This window comes from Cryptomeria japonica, unplaced genomic scaffold, assembly GCF_030272615.1.
Source record: "Cryptomeria japonica unplaced genomic scaffold, Sugi_1.0 HiC_scaffold_588, whole genome shotgun sequence".
Classification (NCBI taxonomy): Eukaryota; Viridiplantae; Streptophyta; class Pinopsida; order Cupressales; family Cupressaceae; genus Cryptomeria; species Cryptomeria japonica.
The window spans coordinates 7,501-25,000 of NW_026729394.1; the positions used below are offsets into that span (position 1 = coordinate 7,501).

The window sequence follows — 17,500 nt, forward strand, 5'->3', positions numbered from 1 at the left end:
CTCCGAAGAGCGGAAGTGGAAGTGGGGTTTCGGGCATTACCCTCGAGCCACCTTTCCGTCCGAGAGTTTAGTGAGGCTTTTTACCGTTGCAGCTCCCCATGTCCGAACTGGGGATTTCTGGGTAGGGGCTTCGGGTGCGCATTACATTTTTGCCCAAGCGTCCAGTGGGGTTTCTGGTGCGCTCCGAAGTGGGGTTATTGGAGCGCATCAAAGGTGCGCAATGCTGGTGCGAACCCGGGAGCGCTCCGATGTGTGCTCCAAGGTGCGGCGTGCACGAAGTCCGAGCCCGGTTTGCCCCGGGTGCGCACCTCGCGTGCACCTTCGCCGGGGTGAGCACCTTGGTGTGCAGACCTTGGTTGGGTTGCGCGCCCTGGTGCGCACCAAGGAGCGCTCTGAAGTGTGCTCCAAGGTGCGGCGTGCACGAAGTCGGAGCCCGGTTTGCCCCGGGTGTGCACCTCGGGTGCGCACCTCGCGTGCACCTTCGCTGCGGTGGGCACCTTGGCTGGGTTGCGCGCCTTGGTGGGCACCATGCAGTGCACGAAGTCGGAGCCCGGATTGCCCCGGGCGCGCACCTCCGCCAGGGTGGGCACCTTGGTGCGCACAACTTGCCTGGGCTGCGCACCAGGAAGGGCTCAAGATGGCACCCGCGTTCCGTTTTTTTCACTATCTTTCAGAACGGAAATTTTAAAATCTCGTTTTTTTTTGCCTTTTCTGGAAATTAGTGAAGGCAGCGCATCAAAGGTGCGCAACGCTGGTGCGAACCTGGGAGCGCTCCGATGTGTGCTCCAAGGTGCGGCGTGCACGAAGTCGGACCCCGGTTTGCCCCGGGTGCGCACCTCGCGTGCACCTTGGTGCGCACACCTTGGCTGGGTTGCGCGCCCTGGTGGGCACCATGGTGCGCACCAAGGAGCGCTCCGAAGTGTGCTCCAAGGTGCGGCGTGCACGAAGTCGGAGCCCGGTTTGCCCCGGGTGCGCACCTCGCGTGCACCTTCGCCGCGGTGGGCACCATGGCGTGCACGAAGTCGGAGCCCGGTTTGCCCCGGGTGCGCACCTCGCGTGCACCTTCGCCGGGGTGGGCACCTTGGTGTGCAGACCTTGGCTGGGTTGCGCGCCCTGGTGGGCACCATGGTGCGCACCAAGGAGCGCTCCGAAGTGTGCTCCAAGGTGCGGCCTGCACGAAGTCGGAGCCCGGTTTGCCCCGGGTGTGCACCTCGGGTGGGCACCTTGGTGCGCATGCCTTGCCTGGGCTGCGCACCAGGGCGGGCTCAAGATGGCACCCGCGTTCCTTTTTTTTCACTATCTTTCAAAACGGAAATTTTAAAATCTCATTTTTTTTTGCCTTTTTCTGGAAATTAGTGAAGGCAGCGCATCAAAGGTGCGCACCTCGCTGCCCACCACGGTGCGCAACGCCGGTGGGCACCCGGGAGTGCTTCGAAGTGTGCTCCAAGGTGCTGCGTGCACGTTGTCGGAGCCCGGTTTGCCCCGGGTGCGCACCTCGCGTGCACCTTCGTCGGGGTGGGCACCTTGGCTGGGTTTGCCCCGGCTGCGCTCCGAAGCGGGGTTATTGGAGCGCCGCCTCTTTTTTTGTCGGAGCGTTTGGTGGGGTTTCTCGCATTGGCTCTTCCGAGGCCCGGTTGCCACCCTGGCGCGCACGAAGTCGGAAGTAGGGTTAATTGCCCGGGTGCGCACCTTTGCCAGGGTGGGCACCTTACCTGGGCTGCGCACCAGGGCGGGCTCAAGATGGCACGCGCGTTCCGTTTTTTTCACTATCTTTCAAAACGGAAATTTTAAAATCTCCTTTTTTTTTTGCCTTTTCTGGAAATTAGTGAAGGCAGCGCATCAAAGGTGCGCACCTCGCTGCCCACCTTGGTGTGCTCTGAGGTGCGCACCCGGGAGCGCTACGAAGTGTGCTCCAAGGTGCGGCGTGCACGTTGTCGGAGCCCGGTTTGCCCCGGGTGCGCACCTCGCCTGCACCTTGGCCGGGGTGGGCACCTTGGCTGGGTTTGCCCAGGGTGCGCTCCGAAGCGGGGTTACTGGAGCGCCCCCTCTTTTTTTGTCAGAGCGTTTGGTGGGGTTTCTCGCATTGGCTCTTCCCAGGCCCGGTTGTTGGGTGCGCTCCCACCCTGGCGCGCGCGAAGTTGGAAGTTGGGTTAATTGCCCGGGCGCGCACCTTCGCCAGGGTGGGCACCTTGGTGCGCACACCTTGGCTGGGCTGCGCACCAGGGCGGGCTCAAGATGGCACCAGCATTCCCTTTTTCTCACTATCTTTCAAAACGGAAATTTTAAAATCTCGTTTTTTTTTTGCCTTTTATGGAAATTAGTGAAGGCATCGCATCAAAGGTGCGCACCTCGCTGCCCACCTTGGTGTGCTCCGAGGTGCCCACCACGGTGCGCAACGCCGGTGCGAACCCGGGAGCGCCCCGATGTGTGCTCCAAGGTGCGGCGTGCACGAAGTCGGACCCCGGTTTGCCCCGGGTGCGCACCTCGCGTGCACCTTGGTGCGCACACCTTGGCTGGGTTGCGCGGCCTGGTGGGCACCATGGTGCGCACCAAGGAGCGCTCCGAAGTGTGCTCCAAGGTGCGGCGTGCACGAAGTCGGAGCCCGGTTTGCCCCGGGTACGCACCTCGCGTGCACCTTCGCCGGGGTGGGCACCTCGGCTGGGTTGCGCGCCCTGGTGCGCACCAAGGAGCGCTCCGAAGTGTGCTCCAAGGTGCGGCGTGCACGAAGTCGGAGCCCGGTTTGCCCCGGGTGCGCACCTTCGCCGCGGTGCGCACCATGGCGTGCACGAAGTCGGAGCCCGGTTTGCCCCGGGTGCGCACCTCGCGTGCACCTTCGGCGGGGTTGCGCGCCCTGGTGGGCACCATGGTGCGCACCAAGGAGCGCTCCGAAGTGTGCTCCAAGGTGCGGCGTGCACGAAGTCGGAGCCCGGTTTGCCCCGGGTGCGCACCTCGCGTGCACCTTCGGCGGGGTTGCGCGCCCTGGTGGGCACCATGGTGCGCACCAAGGAGCGCTCCGAAGTGTGCTCCAAGGTGCGGCGTGCACGAAGTCGGAGCCCGGTTTGCCCCGGGTGCGCACCTCGCGTGCACCTTCGCCGCGGTGGGCACCATGGCGTGCACGAAGTCGGAGCCCGGTTTGCCCCGGGTGCGCACCTCGCGTGCACCTTCGCCGGGGTGGGCACCTCGGCTGGGTTGCGCGCCCTGGTGCGCACCAAGGAGCGCTCCGAAGTGTGCTCCAAGGTGCGGCGTGCACGAAGTCGGAGCCCGGTTTGCCCCGGGTGCGCACCTCGCGTGCACCTTCGCCAGGGTGGGCACCTCGGTGCGCACACCTTCTCAATGTTTTCTTGCCTTTTCTGGAAATTGGTGAAGGCAGCGCATCAAAGGTGCGCACCTCGGTGTGCTCCGAGGTGCGAACCCGAGAGCGCTCCGAGGTGCCCACGAAGTCGAAAGTCGGGTTAATTGCATTGTTTTCCCCGGGTGCGCTCCGAGGTGCGCAACATCGGCGCGCACCAAGGAGGGCTCCGAAGTGTGCTCCAAGGTGCGCACGATGGCGTGCACCTCTGGTGCGCACGATTCGGAGCTCGGTTTGACCGGGGTGCGCACACCTTGGCTGGGTTGCGCACCTTTTGTGCGCTCCAAGGTGCGCACGAAGTCGGAGCTCGATTTGCCCCGGGTGCGCACCTTCGCCAGGGTGCGCACCTTGATGCGCACGCCTTGGCTGGGCTGCGCACCTTGGTGGGCGCCATGGTGCGCACCTTTCGTGCGCTCCAAGGTGCGCACGAAGTCGGAGCTCGGTTTGCCCCGGGTGCGCACCTTGGTGGGCGCCATGGTGCACTCCGAGGTGCCCAAGATTGGTGCGCACCAAGGAGCGCTCCGAAGTGCGCTCCAAGGTGCGCGCGAAGTCGAAAGTTGGGTTAATTGTCCGGTTTGCCTCGGGTGCGCACCTTGCGTGCACCTTCGCCAGGGTGGGCGCCTTGGTGCGCACACCTTGGCTGGGCTGCGCACACCTTGGCACCCGCGTTTCCTTCATTTTAAATTTTTTTTTTTTACAATCTCTCAAGTGGGAAATTCTATAATCTCAACTTTTTTTGCCTTTTCAGGAAACTTTTGAATGGAGCGCATCATTGGTGCGCTCCGAAGTGTGCTCCAAAGCTCTCTCCAGCTGCGTGCACCTGCCCCGGCCGCGCACCCGGCCCCGCCCAGCTTCGCTCACCTGTCCCGGGCGTCTGGTGCGGAACCTTAGAGTAAGAAACATCACCGTGCACCTTGGCCAACGTGCGCGACTCGACCGAGCGCGCACTGGCCGAGGTGCACACCGATTTCACCTGGGTGCGCGCGCAGCACCTCGGGCGCACCGGGGTGCGCGCACAACGCCCGGGTTGCACCGTGGCCTGTGTGCTCGGGGCGCCTCGGGTGCGCGCTCGGTGTCGCCCCCGCGCGCGCGGTAGTGCGGGCAGCGCACCCCGGCCCGGCCCGGCCCCGACGAGAACGCAAACGGGCAAAAGGTTTATTCAAATAGCATTGCGACGCCCGGCGAAAAACTAAAAAAGGGTGCAACACCGGGACTTCCCGGGAGGTCACCCATCCCAGTACTACTCCGGCCCAAGCGCGCTTAACTGCGGAGTTCTGATGGGATCCGGTGCACTAACGCTGGTATGATCGCACCCGTTATGAGCTTGTCGCAGTGTGTACTTAGCAAACCGCGACCCACGTGCGAATCCACCCCGGCCACCCACCCCCGTCGAGGTGCACACCCTCCCTCGCGAAGTGCGCCCCGTTCGCCAAGTGTGAGCCCTGCCCGGGTGCGCGCACCTTGCTAGGGCGTCGGGTGTGCACCCGGCCCGGCCTACGTGCGTGCACCTGGAGGGGGCGTCGTGTGCGTGCAGTGTCCCGTCTGCAACGCGGTGCCCACACACCACCTCGGGCGCAACGACCTGCGCTCACATGTGGGCCGAGTGCACCTTGGTGCATGTTCGGGGCGCCTCGGGTGCACGCTCGATCTTGCCCCGGTGCACCAAGGCGCTCGGTTTGCCCCGGGTGCGCACTTGGTGCAAGGTGGGCACCCAAAATAGGGATCAAGCACCAAAACACAAGTTTCGGGATGCAAAATGGGACCCAAGGACCACAAATGCGTTCCAAGACCCATGATGGGTCCACGAGAACAAAAATGTGTTCCGAGACTTAATAAACAAATATTGGGTTTTAGGAGAAGAAACATGCTCTGATGCCCAAAACGAGAATCGACCCCGAAAAGGCCACAGGCCAAAAGTGGGATGCGAGACAAAAAAAAATGGGACCCGAGGACCAAAATTGGGTTCCCAGGTCGAAGACAGGGCAACCGGACAAGAAACGACCTCTAAGGCTCGAAATGAGTCCCGACGACTAAAACTTGACAAGAAGCACCCATCAGGCACCCAACTCGACACCCATGGGATGCCGACCCACCCGGGCTTCCACCTAGCACACCTTGGCACCCACCCACCCTCGCACCCAACCTCGCACCCAACTTAGCACCTTTGAACCCACATTGGCACTCACCCTGACCCTGGCACCTTGGAACCCACATTGGCACTCACCTTGACCCTGGCACCCACCTTTGCACTCACCTTGGGACCCACCCTGGCTCCCACCTCGGCACCCACCCAGACACCCACCTTGGTTCCTTGGCACCCACCTTGGATCCTTGGCACCCACCCCGACACCCACCTTGGCACGCAACTTGGCTACTTGCCACCCACCTTGGCTCCTTGACGCCCACCCCGACAACCACCCCGTGACCTACCCTGGCTAGGGTTGGTGCACACCCACCCTGGTGCCCACCTTGGCACCCACCCTATGACCCACCTTGGCACGCACCTTAGTACCCACCCCGTTACCCACCCTAGGACCCACCCCGTGACCCACCTTGGCCAGGGTGGGTGCACCCACCCTGGTGCCCACCTTGGCACCCACCCATCCTAGCACCCAGCCTGTGACCGGGCTTGGAACCCAACCTTGCACCCGCACCCGTCTTGGCCAGTGTGGGTGCGCACCCATCCTGGCACCCACGTTGTGACACACCCTTTAACCCACGCACCCTAGCACCCACGTTGGCACCCACCTTGGAACCCAACCTAGCAACTTGGCACCCACCCCGTGACCCACCTTGGCATCCACCATAGCAGTCGCCGACTTGGCACCCACCTCGGCACCCACCTTGACACTTGTGGACCCACCTTGCCACTCACCCTAGCATCGACCCATCCTAGCACCCACCCTGGCACCTTTGCACCCTAGCACTCACCCATCCTAGCACCTAACCTGTGACCCACCTTGACACTCACCCTCGCACCCACCTTGGAACCCAACCTAGCACCCACCCACCCTGACACCAACCCTAGCACCTACCCACCCTTGCACCCACCCTGTGACCCATCTTGGCACCCACCCATCCTACCACTCAACCTATCACCCACCTTCTCACCCACCTTGGCATCCACCTTAGCACCCACCCACACTGGCACCTTGGCACCCACCTCGGGCAAGGTGGGTGCACACCCACCCTGGCACCCAATTTAGAACCCACCGAGCATGTTACCCACCTTGGCACCCACATTGCAGCCCACCCTAGTACCCACCCTATGACCCACATTGGCATCCACACCCTAGCACCCAGGCACCTCGACACCCGCCTTGACACCCACCCTAGCACTGAACCTGTGACCCACCTTGGAACTCACCCTAGAACCCACCCACCCTGTGAACCACCTTGGCATCCACCTTAGCACCCACCCACCTTGGCACCCACTCTAGCACTCACCCATCCTAACACCCAACTTGTTACCCACCTTGGCACCCGCCCTCGCGTCCACCTTGAAACCCACCCTAGCACCCACCCACGCAGGAGCCCACCTTGGCACCCAACCTAACACCCACGCATCCTGGCACCCAACTTGTGACCCACCTTGGAACCCACCCTAGTACCCACCTTTGAACCCACTATATCACCAACCCACCTTGGCACCCACCCTATGACCCTCTTTGGAATCCACCCTAGCACGCACCCACCCTGGCACCCACCATGGAGCGCACCCTAGCACCCACCCACCTCGGCACGCACCTCAACACCCACCTTGGTGTGCGCACTGCGCCAACCTCTCAAAGACCCTATGTGGTGCGCTCCAAAGTGTACACCTTTGGTGCGCTCCAAGGTGCGCACCTTTGGTGCACACCGAGGTGCACACCAAAGTGTGCACCGAGGTGAGCACCAAAGTGCACTCCAGGGTGCACACCAAGGCGTGCACCTTTGGTGCGGTCAATGCAAACAAATTCGGAAGTTGGGGTCGATGTCCTAATCGCTGCTGCAGACTACACGTATGAGAATCGGACAAATAGCTTTATATAGGGGAGGTGTTGCGTTTGATGGGTCGACTCCCCTGGTTGTGTGCACTGCACCAACTTCAAAGACCCTGTCTTGTTTAAGAAGTCAAAAGTTGGGGTGGATGTCCTAATCATTGCTGCAGTCTACGCATGTATGAGAATCAGACAAATAGCTTATATAGGGGAGGTGTTGCATTCGGTGGGTTGACTCCCCTGGTTGTGCGCACTGCGCCAACCTCAAAGACCCCGCATAGCAGAAGAAGTCGGAAGTCGGATTTTGGTGAGCACCAAGGCGTGCACCTTTGGTGCGGTCAACGCAGACGAATTCAGAAGTTGGGGTGGATGTCCTAATCGTTGTTGCAGGCTACACATGTATGAGAATCAGACAAATAGCTTATATAGGGGAGGTGTTGGGTTTGATGGGTCAACTCCCTTGGTTGTGCGCATTACGCCAACCTCAAAGACCTTGTTTTCGTTAAGAAGTCAAAAGTTGGGGTCAATGTCCTAATGGCTCCTGCAGGCTACACATGTATGAGAATCGGACAAATAGCTTATATAGGGGAGGTGTTGGGTTTGATGGGTCGACTCCCCTGGTTGTGCGCATTACGTCAACCTCAAAGACCTTGTTTTCGTTAAGAAGTCAAAAGTTGGGGTCGATGTCCTAATTGCTCCTGTAGACTACACATGTATGAGAATCAGACAAATAGCTTATATAGGGGAGGTGTTGGGTTTGATGGGTTGACTCCCCTAGTTGTTCGCATTACACCAACCTCAAAGACCTTGTTTTCGTTTAGAAGCCGAAAGTTGGGGTCGATGTCCTAATTGCTCCTGCAGGCTACGCATGTATGAGAATCAGACAAATAGCTTATATAGGGGAGGTGTTGGGTTTGATGGGTCGACTCCCCTGGTTGTGCGCATTGCGCCAACCTCAAAGACCCTGCATTGCGGATGAAGTCGAAAGTCAGAGTTTGGTGTGCTACAAGGTGTGGTCGAAGGTGCTCACCTAGGTGTGCACCTTTGGAGCACAGGAAAAGTGCCCTCCAAAAGTGCGCACCTTTGGAGTGCACAAAAGTGCCCTCCAAAAGTGCGCACCTTTGGAGCGCAGAAAAGTGCCCTCCAAAAAGTGCCCTCCAAAAGTGCGCACCTTTGGAGCGCAGAAAAGTGCCCTCCAAAAAGTGCCCTCCAAAAGTGCGCACCTTTGGAGCGCAGAAAAGTGCCCTCCAAAAAGTGCCCTCCAAAAGTGCGCACCTTTGGAGCGCAGAAAAGTGCCCTCCAAAAAGTGCCCTCCAAAAGTGCGCACCTTTGGAGCGCAGAAAAGTGCCCTCCAAAAAGTGCCCTCCAAAAGTGCGCACCTTTGGAGCGCAGAAAAGTGCCCTCCAAAAAGTGCCCTCCAAAAGTGCGCACCTTTGGAGCGCAGAAAAGTGCCCTCCAAAAAGTGCCCTCCAAAAGTGCGCACCTTTGGAGCGCAGAAAAGTGCCCTCCAAAAAGTGCCCTCCAAAAGTGCGCACCTTTGGAGCGCAGAAAAGTGCCCTCCAAAAAGTGCCCTCCAAAAGTGCGCACCTTTGGAGCGCAGAAAAGTGCCCTCCAAAAGTGCGCACCTTTGGAGCGCACAAAAGTGCCCTCCAAAAGTGCGCACTTTTGGTGCGCACCAAGGCGCTGGTTCGGTCGTTGCAGGCGAGTTCGGAAGTTGGGGTCGATGTCCTGAGCGGAGGTGCAAACTACACAGGTGTCGGAATCGGACAAATAGCTTATATAGGGGAGGTGTATGCTTCGATGGGTCGACTCCCCAGGTTGAGCGCACCGCGCCAACCTCAAAGACCCTACGGTATGGATGAAGTCGGAAGTTGGGTCCGATGACCGATTCGATTAGTAGGTATGCTCATGAGGTCGGAATTTGGGTCCGATGACCTGCCATGTGCAGGAAGGCGAATGTTGACACTGTGCGTTGCAAGGTGCACACCAAGGCGCTGGTGCGGTCTTTTTAGTCGAGTTCGGAAGTTGGGGTCGATGTCCTGATCGGAGGTGCAAGCTACACAGGTGTGGGAATCGGACAAATAGCTTATATAGGGGAGGTGTATGCTTCGTTGGGTCGACTCCCCGGGTTGAGCGCACCGCGCCAACCTCAAAGACCCTACGGTATGGATGAAGTCGGAAGTTGGGTCCGATGACCGATTCGATATGTAGGCATACTCGCGAGGTCGGAATTTGGGTCCGATGACCTGCCACGTGCAGGAAGGCGAATGTTGGCACTGTGCGTTGCAAGGTGCGCACCAAGGCGCTGGTTCGGTCGTTGGAGGCGAGTTCGGAAGTTGGGGTCGATGTCTTGATCGGAGGTGCAAACTACACAGGTGTGGGAATCGGACAAATAGCTTATATAGGGGAGGTGTATGCTTCGTTGGGTCGACTCCCCGGGTTGAGCGCACCGCGCCAACCTCAAAGACCCTACGGTATGGATGAAGTCGGAAGTTGGGTCCGATGACCGATTCGATATGTAGGCATACTCGCGAGGTCGGAATTTGGGTCCGATGACCTGCCATGTGCAGGAAGGCGAATGTTGGGACTGTGCGTCGCAAGGTGCGCACCAAGGCGCTGGTGCCGTCGTTGCAGTCGAGTTCGGAAGTTGGGGTCGATGTCCTGGTCAGAGGTGCAAACTACACAGGTGTGGGAATCGGACAAATAGCTTATATAGGGGAGGTGTATGCTTCGATGGGTCGACTCCCTGGGTTGAGCGCACCGCGCCAACCTCAAAGACCCTACAGTATGGATGAAGTCGGAAGTTGGGTCCGATGACCGATTCGATACGTAGGCATATTGGCGAGGTCTGAATTTGTGTCCGATGACCTGCCATGCGCAGGAAGGCGGAATTTGGGTCCGATGACCGAGTTGATGGCGTGCCATGCGCAGAAAGGCGGAATTTGGGTCCGATGACCGAGTTGATGTTGATGGCCCGCCATGCACAGGAAGGCGGAATTTGGGTCCGATGACCGATTTGAAGGCGTGCCATACGCAAAAAGGCGGAGTTTGGGTCCGATGACCGAGTTGATATTGATGGCCCGCCATGCGCAGGAAGGCGGAATTTGGGTCCGATGACCTGACATACGCATGGAGTCCGACTCGGGGGCCGATGTTCGATTCGATGACTTGCATTGTGGGTAAAGTCGGAAGTTGTGGTCTTTGACCCGATTCGATGACCAGACTTCGGCTGCTTGAGAATCGGACAAATAACTTATATAGGGGAGGTAGTGTTCTCGAGCATCCTCCCCCCGTGCCCGTTTATGTCGATTGATGCTGGTGCTCGACTGGTTGGAGCGCTCGGATGCAAAAATCTTGCACCAGGATTTATCGATTGTGATGGACACGGCAAGTCTCCTGATTGCTATGCAGGAGCTCATCGTGAATCTCTATGCGGCCTTGGTATGGACTCGACCTGCGGAATGGTTCGGCAATGGTAGTCGCTCCAACACGTCCTTGCAATGGCCACAGAGGTGATTCGACTAGAGCTCCAGTCTAGCTTTTGGGTTGCTTGGCGGACTGGTATAGCCGCGATCGAGTTCCGGCCATGAACGTTTTAGATAGCTCTTGGGCTTTCTGGGACGGAAGTCGGAAGTTTGGGCTGTTGTCCGATTTGATGACCATTCTTCGGATGTGTGAGAATCGGACAAATAACTTATATAGGGGACTGTGTTGTCTCACGCAGCCCCCTCCGTGCCCCTCTATCTCGACCGATGTTGGTGCTTGAAAGGGTTGGGATCGCTCGGATTTATAAACGTGCACCACCATTTGTCGAGTGTGAGGGACGCGGCAGGTCTCCTAAATGCTATGCGGGCGCTCTCTGAGAATCTCTATCCGGCCTCGACACAGACTAGTCTTGCTGAATGGTTTGGCACTGGTAGTCGATCCAACACGTCGTTGTTGTGGCCGCCTAGGCGATTCGATTCGAGCCCCCGTCTAGCTTTTGGGTTGCTTGGCGGATTTTGCCCTATCCGCAAGTGAGCTCGGTCCCTAAACGTTCGAGAAACCCGATTGCTATGCGCCGACTCTCTTTCTTGCGAGCCTCCATCTAGCTTTTGGGTCTCTACGGAACGGAAGTCGGAATCTGGGACCGTTGTTTGATTCGACGAGGCAGACTACGGTTGTGCGAGAATCGGACAAATAACTTATATAGGGGAGGTGTTGACTGGAGCATTCTCCCCCGTGCCCCTCTAACTCGACCAATGCTGGCGCTCGAACGGTGGTAGCGCTCGGATTTTCATTGAGCGCCAGCATTGGTCGATTTAGAGGGGCATGCGAGATTCCCGAATGCTATGCGAGGGCTCTAACGGAAATGTCTATTGGTTTCGGTATGGATGCAATTGCGAGTGGTTCGGCAAAGGTAGTCGTTCCGATGCGTCCATGTCGTGGCCAAATCGATAATTCGATTTGAGCCCTCGTATAGCATTTGGGTCTCTCGATGTGATTCCGCATTCCAGTCCCTTTGGGCACTGCTTGAGCCGCATCCCAGGGGGTTCCCTTCCCAATAATCTGCCTCGCAACCCGATTGCTATGCGGTGAGGCTCCTCGGCCGCCTCGGAACTATCTGTGTATCAGACGCATCGCGGGATAAGGGGTTGGCAACGGTAGTCGCCCCAAGCGCGTCCGATGCTTGGACCATTCCGAGGCGGCCCTGAAGCCTCTTCCGTCTAGCCGTTGGGTCCTTCTCGCCGCATCCCTCGCCTCGCACCCCGATTGCTATGCGGTGAGGCTCCTCGGCCGCCTCGGAACTATCTGTGTATTGGACGCGTCGCGGGATAAGGGGTTGTCACTGGTAGTCGCCCCAAGCGCGTCCGATGCTTGGACCATTCCGAGGCGGCCCTGAAGCCTCTTCCGTCTAGCCGTTGGGTCCTTCTCGCCGCATCCCTCGCCTCGCACCCCGATTGCTATGCGGTGAGGCTCCTCGGCCGCCTCGGAACTATCTGTGTATCGGACGCGTCGCGGGATAAGGGGTTGTCATTGGTAGTCGCCCCAAGCGCGTCCGATGCTTGGACCATTCCGAGGCGGCCCTGAAGCCTCTTCCGTCTAGCCGTTGGGTCCTTCTCGCCGCATCCCTCGCCTCGCACCCCGATTGCTATGCGGTGAGGCTCCTCGGCCGCCTCGGAACTATCTGTGTATCGGACGCGTCGCGGGATAAGGGGTTGTCACTGGTAGTCGCCCCAAGCGCGTCCGATGCTTGGACCATTCCGAGGCGGCCCTGAAGCCTCTTCCGTCTAGCCGTTGGGTCCTTCTCGCCGCATCCCTCGCCTCGCACCCCGATTGCTATGCGGTGAGGCTCCTCGGCCGCCTCGGAACTATCTGTGTATCGGACGCGTCGCGGGATAAGGGGTTGTCACTGGTAGTCGCCCCAAGCGCGTTCGATGCTTGGACCATTCCGAGGCGGCCCTGAAGCCTCTTCCGTCTAGCCGTTGGGTCCTTCTCGCCGCATCCCTCGCCTCGCACCCCGATTGCTATGCGGTGAGGCTCCTCGGCCGCCTTGGAACTATCTGTGTATCGGACGCGTCGCGGGATAAGGGGTTGTCACTGGTAGTCGCCCCAAGCGCGTCCGATGCTTAGACCATTCCGAGGCGGACCCGAAGCCTCTTCCGTCTAGCCGTTGGGTCCTTCTCGCCGCATCCTTCGCCTCGCACCCCGATTGCTATGCGGTGAGGCTCCTCGGCCGCCTCGGAACTATCTGTGTATCGGACGCGTCGCGGGATAAGGGGTTGTCACTGGTAGTCGCCCCAAGCGCGTCCGATGCTTGGACCATTCCGAGGCGGACCCGAAGCCTCTTCCGTCTAGCCGTTGGGTCCTTCTCGCCGCATCCCTCGCCTCGCACCCCGATTGCTATGCGGTGAGGCTCCTCGGCCGCCTTGGAACTATCTGTGTATCGGACGCGTCGCGGGATAAGGGGTTGTCACTGGTAGTCGCCCCAAGCGCGTCCGATGCTTGGACCATTCCGAGGCGGACCCGAAGCCTCTTCCGTCTAGCCGTTGGGTCCTTCTCGCCGCATCCCTCGCCTCGCACCTCGATTGCTATGCGGTGAGGCTCCTCGGCCGCCTTGGAACTATCTGTGTATCGGACGCGTCGCGGGATAAGGGGTTGTCACTGGTAGTCGCCCCAAGCGCGTCCGATGCTTGGACCATTCCGAGGCGGACCCGAAGCCTCTTCCGTCTAGCCGTTGGGTCCTTCTCGCCGCATCCCTCGCCTCGCACCCCGATTGCTATGCGGTGAGGCTCCTCGGCCGCCTTGGAACTATCTGTGTATCGGACGCGTCGCGGGATAAGGGGTTGTCACTGGTAGTCGCCCCAAGCGCGTCCGATGCTTGGACCATTCCGAGGCGGCCCCGAAGCCTCTTCCGTGTAGCCGTTGGGTCCTTCTCGCCGCATCCCTCGCCTCGCACCCCGATTGCTATGCGGTGAGGCTCCTCGGCCGCCTTGGAACTATCTGTGTATCGGACGCGTCGCGGGATAAGGGGTTGTCACTGGTAGTCGCCCCAAGCGCGTCCGATGCTTGGACCATTCCGAGGCGGCCCCGAAGCCTCTTCCGTGTAGCCGTTGGGTCCTTCTCGCCGCATCCCTCGCCTCGCACCCCGATTGCTATGCGGTGAGGCTCCTCGGCCGCCTTGGAACTATCTGTGTATCGGACGCGTCGCGGGATAAGGGGTTGTCACTGGTAGTCGCCCCAAGCGCGTCCGATGCTTGGACCATTCCGAGGCGGACCTGAAGCCTCTTCCCTCTAGCCGTTGGGGCTTTCTCGCCGCATCCCTCGCCTCGCACCCTGATTGCTATGCTGTGAGGCTCCTCGGCCGCCTTGGAACTATCTGTGTATCGGACGCATCGCGGGATAAGGGGTTGGCAGTGGTAGTCGCCCCAAGCGCATCCGATGCTTGGACCATTCCGAGGCGGCCCTGCAGCCTCTTCCGTCTAGCCGTTGGGGCCATCTCGCCGCATCCCCCACCTCGCACCACGATTGCTATGCGGTGAGGCTCCTTGGCCGCCTCGGAACTATCTGTGTATCGGACGCATCGCGGGATAAGGGGTTGTCACTGGTAGTCGCCCCAAGCGCGTCCGATGCTTGGACTATTCCGAGGCGGCCCTGCAGCCTCTTCCGTCTAGCCGTTGGGGCCATCTCGCTGCATCCCCCACCTCCTCGGCCGCCTCGGAACTATCTGTGTATCGGACGCATCGCGGGATAAGGGGTTGGCAGTGGTAGTCGCCCCAAGCGCGTCCGATGCTTGGACTATTCCGAGGCAGCCCTGCAGCCTCTTCCGTCTAGCCTTTGGGGCCATCTCGCCGCATCCCTCGCCTCGCACCCCGATTGCTATGCGGTGAGGCTCCTCGGCCGCCTGGGAACTATCTTCGTATCGGACGCATCGCGGGATAAGGGGTTGTCACTGGTAGTCGCCCCAAGCGCGTCCGATGCTTGGACTATTCCGAGGCGGCCCTGTGGCCTCTTCCGTCTAGCCGTTGGGGCCATCTCGCCGCATCCCCCACCTCGCACCCCGATTGCTATGCGGTGAGGCTCTTCGGCCGCCTTGGAACTATCTTCGTATCGGACGCATTGCGGGATAAGGGGTTGTCACTGGTAGTGGCCCCAAGCGCGTCCGATGCTTGGACTATTCCGAGGCGGCCCTGCAGCCTCTTCCGTCTAGCCGTTGGGGCCATCTCGCCGCATCCCCCACCTCGCACCCCGATTGCTATGCGGTGAGGCTCCTCGGCCGCCTTGGAACTATCTTCGTATCGGACGCATCGCGGGATAAGGGGTTGTCACTGGTAGTCGCCCCAAGCGCGTCCGATGCTTGGACTATTCCGACGCGGCCCTGTGGCCTCTTCCGTCTAGCCGTTGGGGCCATCTCGCCGCATCCCCCACCTCGCACCCCGATTGCTATGCGGTGAGGCTCCTCGGCCGCCTTGGAACCATCTTCGTATCGGACGCATCGCGGGATAGGGGGCTGTCACTGGTAGTCGCCCCAAGCGTGTCCGATGCTTGGACCATTCCTAGGCGGCCCTGAAGCCTCTTCCGTCTAGCCGTTGGGGCCTTCCCGCCCCATCCCTCGCCTCGCACCCCCGATTGCTATGCGGTGAGGCTCCTCGGCCGCCTTGGAACCATCTGTGTATCGGACGCATCGCGGGATAAGGGGTTGGCACTGGCAGTCGCCCCAAGCGCGTCCGATGCTTGGACCATTCCGAGGTGGCCCTGAAGCCTCTTCCGTCTAGCCGTTGGGGCCTTCCCGCCCCATCCCTCGCCTCGCACCCCGATTGATATGCGGTGAGGCTCCTCGGCCGCCTTGGAACTATCTGTGTATCGGACGCATCGCGGGATAAGGGGTTGGCACTGGTAGTCGTCCCAATCGCATCCGATGCTTGGACCATTCCGAGGCGGCCCTGCAGCCTCTTCCGTTTAGCCGTCGGGGCCTTCCCGCCGCATCCCTCGCCTCGCATCCCGATTCCTATGCGGTGAGTCTTCTCGGCCGCCGCGGAACTATACCTGTTATTGCTACTGCATCCTTCGGCTGGTAACCTCCTCTGCCGCCTTGGAACGTTCTCTTTGTCGGACGCGTCGCGGGATAAGGGGTTGGCACTGGTAGTCGCCCCAAGCGCGCCCGATGCATAGACCGCTCCGAGTCGACCTTGCTTTCAGCCTCTCACATGCATAGACCTCTCTGAGTCGACCCTGCAGCCTCTCACGTTTAGCCTTTGGAATCTCGCCTCACAACATGATTGCTATCCTTGATGCATCCCTTGCCTCGAGCCCTGATTGCTTTCTTGGCTGCATCCCTCCTCTCCTCACAGCCCGGTTGTCATCACTGCTTCATCCGTCGCTTCATGCATTCTGGCTGCTGGGCCCTTCCCACCGCACACCTCGATTGCTATCTCTTCTGCATCACACACCCCGATTGCTATCTCTGCTACATCCCTCGGCTCTCACTTCTGCATCCTTCGCCTCACACCTCGATTGCTATCAATGCTGCATCCGTAACCTCACACCCCGATTGCTATGCGGGGAGGCTCCTTGGCCGCCTTGGAAATTTCTGTGTGTCGGACGCACCGCGGGATAAGGGGTTGGCACTGGTAGTCGCCCCAAGTGCGCCCGATTCTTAGACCGCTTCGAGGTGACCTCGTAGCCTCTTTCGTCCAGGCTTCCTACCTTCAACGCCCTTTTTACACCTCGATTGCTATGCGCGGGCTCGTTGGCGTCTATCACCTCTCTGCGAAGAGTGGCACGATGATTGTTGGGGTAAATCGTAGCAGTCCGATCTCTGGCCTTGGGCCATTGTGAGGGCTGATCGATTTCCTGTGCGCATCTCGTGTTCGCCCAGTAACAGACTCGACGACTTGTAATCGGTCTTGTTCCCGATTGTTCCTGGAGGTAGTCTTCGGAACTCTTGGATTTGACCTGTCACTCGAACTGTCCTCTTCCGAGGATGCTTGTGTGTGTGTGCTTGTGCCATTTCCTTGGCGGTATTAACGAGATATTAAAGAGCGGAGTGAGCGCCTCGCCCAGCTATGTTTGGGGCTCTCACTCCCTTACCCGGTGTGCGACCGCTTTGCACGTAGGTTGCGGAGCATCGCGACTCTTTCGATGTTTGGCGGTTGTCTTCCGGTGATGCGTTGGTCCCGAAGTGCACGTTACTAGCATTTCTGCCATTGTTCTCGATCTTTGGCACGTTCCTTCGTTGCAATTGGATATATATCTCCGTTTATACGCGCAGGCTTCTCCCGCCTATTCAGCGCTGTCCCACTCTCAGCACTCTCGTGGTCTCCTTGGCTTCTCTCTCCCGTGAGCGAGCTCTCTTCTCGAGTCTTTTCCATGTCCCATGGAGGTTGCCTTGCGAAATTCGGGCACACAAACGTGACCGGATAAGAGCGGAATTGCCTATGAGGAGAAGCTCACCTTAGGGAGCAGCAATGCCGAGTGTTTCGACAGAGGGTAGAGGGGGCGTTGTTTGGGCGGTTGCACAAAAGAGTGCTACGTTTGCACTGAAGGTTGCTTCTTCGTCTCCGACGAACTCTTCGAGGCAAAAAAGCTTGTTTACGGGGTCGAGGTGGGACTGTTCGTGCGAGTTGCGCCACCAAAAGTGCGTAGGGGGCATATACCTGGGAAATGGATGTCTCTGAGTGGCCTTACTCGG

The 17,500-nt window shown here is 59.7% G+C and overlaps 1 non-coding gene across 1 annotated transcript; it reads right to left on the minus strand.

Moving 5' to 3' along the window:
* Positions 1-4,545: 4,545 nt before the first annotated feature.
* LOC131872390 (5S ribosomal RNA) lies at positions 4,546-4,664 on the minus strand. Its single transcript, XR_009370544.1, has one exon. It is a non-coding gene; the product is annotated as a 5S ribosomal RNA (ribosomal RNA).
* Positions 4,665-17,500: the final 12,836 nt, after the last annotated feature.